The sequence below is a fragment of the Eptatretus burgeri genome, chromosome 3 (genome assembly GCF_056783735.1).
Source record: "Eptatretus burgeri isolate ZD-2024b chromosome 3, Ebu_testis_v1, whole genome shotgun sequence".
Lineage (NCBI taxonomy): Eukaryota > Metazoa > Chordata > Myxini > Myxiniformes > Myxinidae > Eptatretus > Eptatretus burgeri.
In genome coordinates this window covers 55141762-55150258 of record NC_140963.1, presented here as the reverse complement: position 1 = coordinate 55150258, position 8497 = coordinate 55141762, and positions in this window count along the sequence as shown.

Sequence of the window (8497 nt, the reverse complement as noted above, 5' to 3'; positions counted from 1 at the left end):
CAAGGCAAACATGAAGACCAAGGAATTTTCCAAAGAAATCAGACGTATAGTGGTGAAGAAGCACTGTTCAGTTCAGGTGAGGGTTATAAAAATATTTCAGTCACTCATTATCTCTTTGAATACAGTGAAATCCATCATTAAGAAGTGGAAGATGTATCATACCATCCAGACTCAACCCAGATCAGGTTGTCCATCCAAACTCAGCAGCCGGGCAAGTTGGAAACTGGTTGGGGATGTCACTGTAAATCCAACAATGACTTTGAAAGATCTGCAAGGCTCTATGTCTGAGATGGGGGTCAGTGTTGATCAATCAACAATATCCCGTTCTCTTCACAAAGCTGGCCTCTATGGACAGGTGGCAAAAATGAAGCCATTACTGAAAAAGAAGCATCTAAAAGCTCATATGGAGTTTGCGACAAAGCATCTTAATGATACTGTAGACATGTGGAAAGAAGTTTTGGGTCAGACAAGACAAAAATTGAACTTTTTGGTCAAAATTCAAAGCATTACATTACATCTGGTGCAAGCCTAGCACTGCATATCACCCAGTCAACATCCCTACTGTCCAGCATGGTCGTGGCAGCATCATGTTGTGGGGCTGCTTTTCATCAACAGGGACTGGCAAGCTTGTCAGGAGAGAAGGGACAATGGACGCTGCAAAGTACAGGATAATCCTTGATGAAAACCTGCTTGAGTCAGCCATGAATGTGAAACTGGGAAGGAGATTCACACTTCAGCAAGACAATGATCCGAATCACAAAACTGAAGCCACACTGGAGTGGTTGAATAAGAAAATAAATGTTCTTGAGTGGCCCAGTCAAAGTCCTGCTTGTACCCAATTGAACATTTATGAGACTTGAAGATTGCAGTCCATCGACGATCCCCATAAAACTTGGCAGAACTAGAGCAATTTTCACGTGAAGAATGGGCATAGATTTCACCATCTCACTGTGCAAAGCTGGTAAAGATATACCCAAAAACACTCGTAGCAGTTATTGCCGAGAAAGGTGTTTCCACCAAGTACTGACCAAAGGGGCTGAATACTTTTACAACTAGAGGAGGAGCACTCGGTAGAGTGCAAAACCTCCGCCGCCAATACTGCTAGGTCACTCAAGTGAACCTGATATCCTATTCATTCAATCTGACGCCAACAGTGCTCACAGAGTTATAGTTTGCAACTTTCCCTTTCACTTTTTACGTTTACATACTCAATTCATTAGTCATAACTAGATTCCTTGAGACAGAAATCGATTTTACGTGGGTATATCCACCTGAAGTTCCAAAATCAGCCGCAATTATAATTTTGGCATGTTTTTTTTTGTTGGAAATCACTTATAACATGTAGAAATGAAAAAAAAAAAATCGAAATTTTGCTGAAAAAAAGTTGCAAAAATTTTTTTTCCTCTAACAATTTTGTTTTTGGGGGGGGGTTGGAAATCACTTAAAACATGAAGAAATGCAAAAAAAAAATTCAAATCTTTTTTCAAAATGGCCGCCATAGCGGCCATATTGGATCTTGGACCGAGTCCAAAATCTAATGGCATGATCCTTGGACCATACCTAATCCCCCCCCCCACCAAGTTTCGTCGAAATCCGTCGAGGAGTTTTTCCGTAATACTGTTCACAAACAAACAAACAAACAGAAAGGGGTGAAAACAGTAACCTCCGATCTTCGATGGCGGAGGTTAACTAGTGAATTTTGATTTGTACATGTTTCTTTTTTGCAGGTATTCCTGACATGTAACCTCATTCACCGATAACCGTGTTTCGTTTAATCTCTGCAGTTATGAATAAAAAGTTCATTTGAAAAATTTGTTTCTACACAATTCGTAATTCATCTAAAATGTGGCATTATTGGAAGGGGGTGAATACTTGCAGGCCGCTATATAAACAAAAGGAAGAAAACTAGAGGGGGAGCACTCCATTGAGTGCAAAACCTCCGCCGCCAATACTGCAAGGTCACTCAAGTGAACCTGATATCCTATTCATTCAATTTGACGTCAACAGTGCTCACAGAGTTATAGTTTGCAACTTTCCCTTTTACATACTCAATTCATTCGTCATAACTAGATTCCTTAAGACAGAAATTGATTTTACGTGGGTATATCCACCTGAAGTTCCAAAATCAGCCGCAATTATAATTTTGGCATGTTTTTTGTTGGAAATCACTTATAACATGTAGAAATGCAAAAAATAAAAAAATTAAAAAATAAAAAAAATTAAAAATCGAAATTTTGTTGAAAAAAAGTTGCAAAATTTTTTTTTTTTTCTCTAACAATTTTTTTTGGGGGGGGTTGGAAATCACTTAAAACATGTAGAAATGCAAAAACAAAAATTCAAATATTTTTTCAAAATGGCCACCATAGCGGTCATATTGGACTTTGGACCAAGTCCAAAATCTAATAGCATGATCCTTGGACCATACCTAATCCCCCCACCAAGTTTCGTCGAAATCCGTCGAGGAGTTTTTCCTTAATACTGTTCACAAACAAACAAACACACAGGGGTGAAAACAGTAACCTCTGTCCATCTTCGATGGCGGAGGTTAATAAACCCGCTATGGTGCCAACAATACCAGTCACATAACAAAGGGATCAGGCAAGGACTTCAGGCAGGCACGAGCTAGTTGTTGCTGTAGGGTTATGTGGCACAGGTTAGAGTCATACAGGGAGCGATAGGGATTAGGTGGACAAGACATGAGAGGATGGTGACAAGGAGCGATGGCGAGCTGTCCGATATCTCCAACACGTCCTCCTCGGGTAGCAACCAAACAGATAGAGGGAGAAAGAGACGTTGTCTTTCCAAGATCCAACTCTAACTCTAAACTCTTCCACGCTTGCTTGGACATGGCCTTTATCTTCGTGGGCAGTGGGACCCATCATTGGCCACCTGCTGCCTATGGGCAACGACATCTTCTGGACTATCCTGCTCTATGTGGTAGCCCTTTGCAAGTGTTCAGCCCTCAATCACGGCTCTACAGCTCACCTCGCCACCATGGCTTGCAGCTTGCCAGCCAAACAGTTTATATAATGTCCTTTGGAAAGTGGGTATCGCTTTCCCTTGTATCTGTGCCAACAGAGTTGGCCTCACCTGTAGAGGAGGTTTTACTCGATACAACCTTCCCCTATTCTGCTCTATCGTTTACAATAACTGCCCCTTCAGTGCACATATTACCATGACTTGTCTATACAGATACCTAACACAAAAGTAATTCTAATTTACTCAAATACACGGTTCATACTAATTTTAATACAATCTATCTATGACAACCCCCCCCTTTACACGTAATATATATATATATATATATATATATATATATATATATATATATATATATATATATATATATATATATATATATATATATATATATATATATATATATATATATATATATACAGTGGGGAGAACAAGTATTTGATACACTGCCGATTTTGCAGGTTTTCCCACTTACAAAGCACGTAGAGGTCTGTAATTTTTACCATAGGTACACTTCAACTGTGAAAGACGGAATCTAAAACAAAAATCCTGAAAATCACATTGTATGATTTTTAAATAATTAATTTGCATTTTATTGCATGAAATAAGTATTTGATACATCAGAAAAACAGAACTTAATATTTGGTACAGAAACCTTTGTTTGCAATTACAGAGATCAGACGTTTCCTATAGTTTTTAACCAGGTTTGCACAGACTGCAGCAGGGATTTTGGCCCACTCTTCCATACAGATCTTCTCCAGATCCTTCAGGTTTCGGAGCTGTCACTGGGCAACACGGACTTTCAGCTCCCTCCAAAGATTTTCGATTGGGTTCAGGTCTAGAGACTGGATAGACCACTCCAGGACCTTGAGATGATTCTTACGGAGCCACTCCTTAGTTGCCCTGGCTGTGTGTTTCGGGTCGTTGTCATGCTGGAAGACCCAGCCACGCCCCATCTTCAATGCTCTTGTTGAGGGAAGGAGGTTGTTGGCCAAGATCTCGCGATACATGGCCCCATCCATCCTCCCATCAATACGGTGCAGTCGTCCTGTCCCATTTGCAGAAAAGCATCCCCAAAGAATGATGTTTCCACCTCCATGCTTCATGGTTGGGATGGTGTGCTTGGGGTTGAACTCATCCTTCTTCTTCCTCCAAACATGGCGAGTGGAGTTTAAACCAAAAAGCTCTATTTTGGTCTCATCAGACCACATGACCTTCTCCCATTCCTCCTCTGGATCATCCAGATGGTCATTGGCAAACTTCAGACGGGCCTGGACATGCGCTGGCTTGAGCAGAGTGACCTTGGGTGCGCTGCAGGATTTTAATCCATGACGGCGTAGTGTGTTACTTATGGTTTTCTTTGATACTGTGGTTCCAGCTCTCTTCAGGTCATTAACCAGGTCCTGCCGTGTAGTTCTCGGCTGATCCCTCACCTTTCTCATGATCATTGAGGCTCCACGAGGTGAGATCTTGCATGGAGCCCCAGACCGAGGGAGAATGACTTATCTTGAACTTCTTCCATTTTCTAATAATTGTGCCAACAGTTGTTGCCTTCTCACCAAGCTGCTTGCCTATTGTCCTGTAGCCCATCCCAGCCTTGTGCAAGTCTACAATTTTGTCTCTGATGTCCTTAGACAGCTCTCTGGTCTTGCCCATTGTGGAGAGGTTGGAGTCTGATTGATTGAGTGTGGACAGCTGTCGTTTATGCAGATAACGAGTTCAAACAGGTGCAGTTAATACAGGTAATGAGTGGAGAATGGGAGGGCTTCTTAAAGACAAAACTAACAGGTCTGTGAGAGCCGGAATTCTTACTGGTTGGTAGGTGATCAAATACTTATTTCATGCAATAAAATGCAAATTAATTATTTAAAAATCATACAATGTGATTTTCAGAATTTTTGTTTTAGATTCCATCTTTCACAGTTGAAGTGTACCTATGATAAGGCCAGTTGTTGCATTGGTACCCCCCTCCCTCCACCCCTATGTCTTTATTTTTCTTAACTACACAAGAAAAAAGAAACTAGATATTCCCATTTGACAAGCTACACACACAAAACAATTGGACATCTTCAATTTGCAGACATCACGAGCTAATCTTAAGCTACTTTCCATTCCTGTCAAATTTCCCTGTACCCCTCCATGCCCATTGCTTCTTTGTACTTTATCGGCTAATCCAAATCCAGCTTACACCTATGAATTCTCCCTGTTGCTATCACTTTCCCCAGACTATTCCTTGAATTTACAATTCTTTGTAAAATACCCACTGCCTTGCTTCTGTTCTATAAACATTACTCCTTTTCACGATGCTCTCTGGTTCTGTCACTATCAGCCTTGGCAAAAAAAAAAATCCGTTTGGCTTCTATTTTATACGTATCCTTCATTATATTAAACATCTCCATCAGGTCCCATCCAAATCTCCTTTCTAATGTATAAAGTCCAGTCTCCTTCATCTGCTCCTTATAGCTTAGTCCAGTAAGCCCCAGAATCAGTCTCGTCGCTCTACACTGAACCCTCTCTATTGCAGCTTCATTCTTACTCAGATGGGGCGATCAAAAACTTAACAAAATGTTCGAGAGGAGCCTCAAGCTGTTTTATCTGCAAATTTGGAAGATCTACTCTTAATACCACTGTCCAAATCATTGATGTAAATTATAATAATAACAGTCTGAGAACTGATCCCTGAGTTAATCAACTGCTTACTATCTTCCAGCCATACATCATCCCATTCATAGCCACGGTCACTTAGCCAGCTTCCAATCCAGTTAACTATTCCACCATGCATTCCATAAGCCCGAACCTTAGCTACCAGCCTCCTCTGTGGTAACTTATCAAATGCCTTCTGAAAGTCAAGAAATACTACATCCACTGCACTTCCCTCCACCAAATGAGAAATTGGTTCATAGAACTCCAATACATTTGTTAATCATGATGTCCCTTTAGTAAATCCATGCTGACTATCTTTAATAAGTTTGAAATTGTTTAAATGACCCCCCATCCATTCCTTAATTCATGTCTCAAACATCTTCCCCACGACTGAAGTTAAACTAACTGTGTTATAGTTCCCCACTTCCTCTCTCGATCCTTTCTTCAATAAGGTTTTCTACTCCAATCCTCTGGTACTTGTCCTCACCCATATGAGCTGTTAAACATATTAGCTAACATCATGATTATGATAACTTTGACATTTGAAGTAAGATTACTTTGACTTCCATCTTACCTTCTTCATGAACCAATCTCCCTCCGCCATCACTCAAAGGGACCCACCCTTACCTTAGCCTGCTCTTTCACGCTTATATCTATACCTATTTATATATTCTATTATATTTTCCCAGATTACTACACTTACTGTTTCTTTCCTATCACACTTATGCATATTGAATCCTTCTAGTACTATCCTCCAATTTCTCTCCTCATTAAACCTAGTCTCTGTTAATGTAACCGTATCATACTCGCCATCGAGTATGATATCCCACGACTAACCTGCTTATAGCAGTCATGTTACAAGTTGTCGTTGCTCCCTCTTTAGCCTTTCCAAAAACGAATTCCAAATTCTCGGTCAGCAATTCTAAACCACATCCTCACCAAATTCAAAATTGATGCCCTAAATGGTTCTACAAAGTGCAGACCAGTGTAGTGGCTCTGGCATCCACTTACCCACGACCAACTACAGCTGCATAGCAGAGCCTGATTGAAACATGATCAAGATAAGTAACATTTGATTTGATGCATTTTATCACAGTTGGGGAAATCTTCTCATAAATTGTGGTTGTCAGGTGTCTTTTGACATCATGGAATACACACAAGGTGTTTTTAGACAAATCCATTAAAAATGGCTTAATTGTAGTTTGGTAAATTTTGAGATGCCCGATATTTTGTTGCAGAATGAATGCTACCGCTCTTCCGATGAAATGGACAATACTTCCATCTTTGCTTTTCCTTGATGCGTATGAATTATTTATAATGGGGACGTGATGAACCGACAACTGTTCCTGAGGAGAGTTCATCTTTGGCAACTATTATTTTAATGTATCTTTAGTTAACTTTTGCACATTTGTTTTTTTCTCTTGACCAGCCAGACTGTTATTTGTTTTTTTTTAAACAACACACTAGAGTGCAATGACATGTCACGTGACAGACATTCTTTCTGCTGACCTCACCCCTCTGAGTTTTGTTCTTATCTCGTAAACCTTTTCACCAATCTTTCACAAGCCCCTTCTTCATTATCCCCCCCCCAACACTTCCCACACCCATCCTTTGATTCAGCTGATATTTCAGACTTCTACCAATCCCTAATCCTCCCTCTGCAATCCCACAATCACCCCCATCAAACTCATACTTCCCCGTGTTCTACCTTACGTGTTTACATCTTATCGTTTTATTGTTATTTGTAAGCACTTTTGAACAGTATTATCAAGACAGTAGTTTTATCTTGTGGTGTCAGGAGGGACATTGCTTACTGCTATTCAGCTGTTACATCATCGGTTATTGTATTTCGCAAGAGTTGCTGTGAACGCCTCGAATGATGAGGCATGTTCATTGGTAATTCGGATGAATTCAATCCCCCTTCCCATTCCCACTATAATTTATAGCGATTTCCACTTTGCTTTGTGGGACTCTTTCCTCTGTAACCTCTGAATTGTTGGCTTGAAGGTACAGTGTTGCAAGGAAAGGGATTCTCTGGAGAAGTATATTTTTGACACATTTACATCATGGTGGGATGGAAATCAAATACAGCAAGTTGTGAAAGTTCCCAAGCTTTTTATTTAATTCAGCAAATTTTCTGTTTCTTTTTAATTTGCTGTCCTTGAGTATTCAAAGATGAGGCTACCACCAACTAGTACAGCTGCCCCACAAGACAAGACCCAGGTCTGACATTTTGATCACTAAGTGAAGATGAGATTCATCCGGGACTGAAGATAAAGGTCCTGGATGAAGACCACTTGGAAGTGAGAACTTTGGACCGAAGCCTTGCATGTAGCTATACGTGTTGCCTTCGTTTTTGAATATGGATTCTTCCAACTACAGCCAGTTTTTTGTGAATTCACAAGTATTGTTATAGATATGATAGTTTCTCTTACCATCAACTTTGACATGGTGCTTTATCTATGTTCACAATGAAGGACATGATAATTCTGATTTCGAATAAAACTTCTTACAAAGTCAGTTTTATTTCAAACTTTCTTGTTAAAATTACACATCAAACTGCTTAAGAGTAGAATTCATTTGACCAATGTATTTATTTTTTTTGAACTATTTTTGATTGTTTGACTTGGCCCATAAAATTATGTGCATAAGCATTCCATTTGACCTAATGGTTCATCAAAATGTGTTTCACATGACTTGAATAATAAGAATAATAATAACAAAAGTTGCTGGTGTCTTTTTTTTTTAATGGAACATCAATACACATTTGTGTTTCATTGAGGTGACAAGGTTTTCTGAGTCAATGTGAAGACAAAAGGAAAGGCTTTGAACTTTGCCAATTTCATCATGGTGGTGCCAATGATGCCAACAATCT